Raw genomic sequence first — 6000 nt, 5'->3', positions numbered from 1 at the left:
ACTTTTACCTTGACGTTACTTCACATTAGCCTAATACTCTTTGAACTTATCAAAGCACTTAGACTTGCGGCGCATCAAGTAAATGTACCCGTATTTTGAATAGTTGTCTATAAAATAGACGAAATATTCGAAACCACCTCTTTCCTGGATAGTCATAGATCCACACAAATTAGAATGAACCGATTCCAACACATCTTTGGTTCTATACCCCTTAGACTTAAAAGTTTCTAGGTTATTCTTCCTTCCAAGTAAGACTCGCAGGTTGGAAAGGTTTCCACTACCAATGAACCCAAAAGTTCATTGGCTATTATCCATTGAATCCTATTTAAGTTAATATAACCTAGCCTTAGATGCCAAAGATATGATTGGTTCATTTTCGAAGGCTATCTTCTCTTATTAGAGTTAGAAGATATGTTATTACTTTCCATTTGTTGCATCGTGGGAGTTATTGGATTTTTAAATTGCCAACCAACGTACCAGGACAGATAACTTCCCTCTTTTTCTTGATAACAACTTTTTTATTAAAAGAGACAGAATATCAAGTTCTTTGAATAGTTTAGAAACTGAAATCTAGTCCTTTCTAAACTTGGTATGTAAAGACAATTTCTCAAAATCCATGTTTTATTCCTATGGGGGAATAAACATCTCCCACTGCAACAGCTGCTACTTTTGCAGCAGTGCCCATGGTGATTTTCTCTTTATATAGTTGTCGGATTTCCTGGAACCCTACAATGAATTATAGACATGATCAGTGGCTCCCGTATCTACACACCAGGTACCGGTAGATAACACCACTAATCATGTTTCAACAACTAATGAATAAAATATACCTATATTGTTCTTGGTTCTGAAAAGACAGTCCATCTTAGAGTCCAAGTATTGTTTCCAATTATAACTGGGACTACTAAGTCTATTCTATAGTATAACATCTAGGGGATTGACAAACATCCTAAGAATCACAAAAATATTTGGTCAAGACCAACACCTTAAAATCCTCATGATTTTTGTATGCCACGATAGTATGGACGTATACAAAAATAAAGAGGAGATTTATCCATTAATTTTATTATCTCGTTATCCTAATTTTATGACAAATAAAATTAATAGTTGGTCTATCTTTGATCAAATATTTGGTCAAAACTTTGAATTTGAAATAATATTGATTCCTCAAAACAATATCATTTAAATTCACCAACACCTTAAACACCGTGAATTTTGCATGCCACGATAGTGTGGACGTATACAAAATTGAACATTTGTAAGAGAAGGGTTATACCCATTAATAACCTTGTCAACCTATCTTTATGACAAATAAAATTACCTCAAACACCGTGAATATTGTATGCCACGATAGTGTGGACGTATACAAATTTAAACATTTGTAAGAGGGGTTTTACCCATTAATTTTATTATCTTGTCAACCTGACAAATAAAATTTCCTCAAACACCGTGAATTTTGTATGCCACAATAGTGTGGACGTATACAAAATCTTAACATTTGTAAGAGGAGGGTTATAATTTTATTATCTTGTCAACCTATCTTTATGACAAATTAATAATTGGTTTTCCTTCGGTCACACAAATAATAGCAGTAACTCCTATGGGGAGGATACTATTAGACGTGCCTAAGTGTATACCATTACTTGACACCTAGTCCATTAATAAGATTATGCCCCTTCCGATGGGGAAGATAACACGCTCTTGATTAATTTTCTATAGTCATCCAAAATGGAAGTTTGATCTAGTGATCCGCAAACAAACTCATCCGATATGGAGGAAGGCACTCAGAGCCAACTCGTAAGTTTGTTTGCATCACTTACAAACCAGTAATGGAGACCATGAAATTTCACTACAAGAAAAAAGCTAATAGACAACGCTTTTAAAGCATTATCTTTGTGCCTGAAAAAGCGTTGTTAAAGGCACTGTTGTTAAAAGTCTGCTCAATGACAACGCTTTTAAAGTGTTGTCGTTTGTAGCGAAGACAACGCTTTAAAAGCGTTGTGTATTTTTTGCAAAAACATCATCTTTGCAATGCTTTAAAAGCGTTGTTGTTTTTGGCAAAGACAACACTTGTGCAACGCTTTAAAAGCGTTGTCTTTTTAAAATAAAAAAAAATATCTATTTACAAAATAATTTTTTTATATTTACAAAACTATTAATTTTCTTTTACCATGTCTAGATTTGAATTTGACATATAAAATAACATTAATTAGCTCAACTAATGATTCCAAACTCGTACCAAAACAATAGAATTCAATTACAAAGTATTAGTATTTACAGGAGAATTCAACTATACACAAAGACTAAATAGTTCTGTTTCAAAGTAGATAGTGACATTCGAATTTAAAATAAAAAAAACACAAAATATCTAGTCGGCCTCGAAGACAACGATCTGCATGCTTACTTCTACTAGATATACTGATCAAAAAGGATTGTCGGCTTGAGACTGGGACAAAACACCTACCACTGTGTATCTGCCACAGAAAACAATACCATCAGTATTATACAAAAGAAATTTTCACTCTTAAAGTTGAAAACAAAGGTCACAGTTCACACCATACAGCAATGAGAAAATTTGGATTGGGAAAGACAGAAGAAAGAAATGGATCTTTGGCAGGTAAATTAGAGCACAAGAAAAAAGGCAACCAAAGCCACACATGATTCCATACATAGAACCTAGAATGATATCTTGGATTGGTTTTATATTTTACTGGCTACATTTCTTTAACAGACATATTAATGCTATAAATCACATAGATATATTTTTCTCGCATTACTGAAATTTCTTCTCATTGTCAAATGTTTGACATGATAATAAGTAGTCCTCGTCTATTGAAAAAAGCAACAGTAAGATACATCTACAGACTATATTATTTGTCATTCATTGCATATCATTCTTTGTTTGGCAAATCATATAGCATAAAACACATTCTAGTACATTCACCAGCCATGCTCACCAGGCATCCATCAATACAAATTGTTCTAAATATATGGTAAGGTCTCACAATGCATAAAAAAGCGTTGTTTTCTTAGTAGAAGATAACAAAGAATATATGAACAAAGAAAATTCAAGTATCAGATAATAGACATGAAATATGAAATAGGAGAAAAAATAATATTCAAAATATAAACCAATTCAGCATGCTTACACAACTTCTAGAAAAATAAAAGAACTAACAGATTCAAGATAAGAAGAATTTAAGCAGACTGAATTCTTAAAAGAATTATTACAGATGAGATAATCATCCAATGACAAACTATCAACAATTTACAAGGAAAAGTAGGAAACTCACTTGTTCATAGTCTGGATTTTTGATCCAATCTAACCTAGAGCATGGAAAGTAAAAACACATCAAGTAAACATCTAGTGAAACAAAAACTAGAGCATATAACAAAACCTAAACTAATTGCATTCAAATAAAGAACAAACATCATAGGAACATAAATCACTAAACTAACAAGCATTACATGGAATTAAACTAAAGAAAATGTATCAACTAAAATCTATATAATGGAAGAGACATTTAATCAAACACTTGATGGGCATGAGTAAATGAAATCATAATGTGTGCAAATTGAAACATAGGATGTCAAATTAATACAAGCACTTAACATTCACATAAAACATTACTCAATATGAAAGACAACATGAAAAAAAACATAGAACGAAACCTAAAGCATGAAATGAAATCTACATGAAGCTCTAAAATAGCAAAGACTCAATCAGCTAACCTATCAGCATCCAAAGGGTTTTCCTATGAACGATAGCAATTATAGCAACAAGTAGGAAGAGGAAAATGATTCCTTCGGTTCTTCAATCACCATATCCTACACCCCAAGGCTTCGTTATCGAAGTAAAAGGTCAATGAAAATCCTCAAAAAAAAAATTATGGAGGAAAAGAGACACAAGATCATAACAATACTGCTACGGGAGGAATATGAAGCATACTAGATCGAGCGGATTGATCGCCGTTGGATTCCATCCCCTCTCTCTCGCATAGAGCATGATTGATCGATTCGATCGATAGAATGAATGGTGGAGAATTCTATCGAGTTTATAGTTCAACGTTTGGGTCGTTATAACCTCTGAGCACAGTCTTGCAGGCGTCCGCATCTTTATATACCTTAAAAAAGAAATTTCATATCTTAATGCATCTAGCAATTTGAGTGAGCATAAAAGTTAAACAACGCTGAGGCAATTTGTGATAAAAAATACATACCTTGCTTGGAGTAGAGATAATTGATATAACATACCATCCGAGATTCAGCCAATCAAAAAGGCTTAACTCAAATGATACATCATGTCAGACCAAGAGAATCCCTTACTGTTGTGAAATGCCTGCGATCGGATAGATATGCTAGCATATCATATTTATAATTTACAACCAAAAATAAAAAATATAGGCTTCCAGGTAAAAGGTTCATAAGCTTATATAAGTTATAAAGGAATGACTGTGAAAAGAAAAGGAATTGTGGGTTATAATCAAGGTCTTAAACACTCATTAGATGTTATGCTGCCTACTGGGAATCACTAAATACTTGCTTTATTTCCACAACAATAGGTACAACTTCCTAAGGATCATAGTGATAATCCACCAAGAAGTCATTAACTAAATGGACTGATCCATCATCTCCTTTATAAGTAAGCCTTCAATAAAATAACTTGTGGACCAACTGTAACGACCCGCCTTCTACTGGCTAGGCTGTAAGGCCGGACCATCACATTATGCTGGGCTAAGCTATATCCATGACCATCACTAAGTCTAGGTGCGAAAAGTTGTACCAATTAAAACTTTGCTAAGCCAATACAAATTATTGGTCCTACATGTGCTGAGGGATGCAATCTAAAGTATACATGGCATATCCTACATCCCCTATGGTCAAGGAACTGATCTACAAGGGTTCCCGGCCGAAACCTTGCTTCCCAATCGATCCAGATTGAACTCAATCGATTGCAAGCTGTTGAATCGATCCATGGATCGATTCCGATGGCTACTATGCTCGGGTTAATATTCTGGATCGATCGGCTGATCGATCCAGACTGGCCAATCGATCCAATGATCGATTCCAGAGCTCTCTGTGCGCGGGAGTGATTTCCTGATCGATCGAATGATCGATCCCCAAACTCTCTGTTCGCGACAGAATGCGACTGGATCGATCGGCTGATCGATCCAGAAGCTTACTGTATGCGACAGAATGCGACTGGATCGATCGGCTGATCGATCCAGAAGCTTACTGTTCACGGAACCAGGCTCCCAATCGATCCACTGATCGATTGGGGTTTCTGATTTTGCAGCAAGACTCTGATTTCAACACTGTTTCGTGCCAAACTCACCTACATAAGTTATAAAATAACTGGAGAATATTCTAATATCAAACAACTAGCATTCTAAACATGGTTACTAACAATCTAAGCAGATTTCCTATATTTCCATGCATTTAGATACTGCATAAGCAAAGAGTAACATGATAAGAAACACTAAGTTCTTAAATGTTCTAGTTCTTCCAAGGTCTTTATTCCAGGTTCCATCCACACACATCTTTATCATTGCATTGACCTCCAACCTCCGCTAGTCCATCTTCCCTTTACCTTTATCTGGAGTATAAGGAAAAATAGTATCTGTAAGCTTAAGAGCTTAGTAAGAAACCATCTACCTCACTAAAACATGCATACGATGCAATTTATGTTTTTAAAACATGCTATTTGAAACATATGAATATTGAACATGTAAAAGCATAGCATGGCATACAAACAAACTAGTCATGGCAACAAGTGCTAGCATAAGCTATCATATTGTATCAATAGAAAACTGAACTGATACAAAAACTGAGCTGAGCTAATTCTAAACTAATGCTAAAGTTGTACTGAATCCACATAACTATTTGTGAAGTTTTGAAAACTATTTTCATAAATAGATTAAAATAATAATCATGCTGTTGATGGGCCCGGCAACTGTACATGCTATGCGCGCATCCCTAACTAGACCCAGGTTTGCAAGT

Source organism: Zingiber officinale, chromosome 10B, assembly GCF_018446385.1.
Source record: "Zingiber officinale cultivar Zhangliang chromosome 10B, Zo_v1.1, whole genome shotgun sequence".
Lineage (NCBI taxonomy): Eukaryota > Viridiplantae > Streptophyta > Magnoliopsida > Zingiberales > Zingiberaceae > Zingiber > Zingiber officinale.
Note: the sequence above shows the minus strand (reverse complement) of the source record.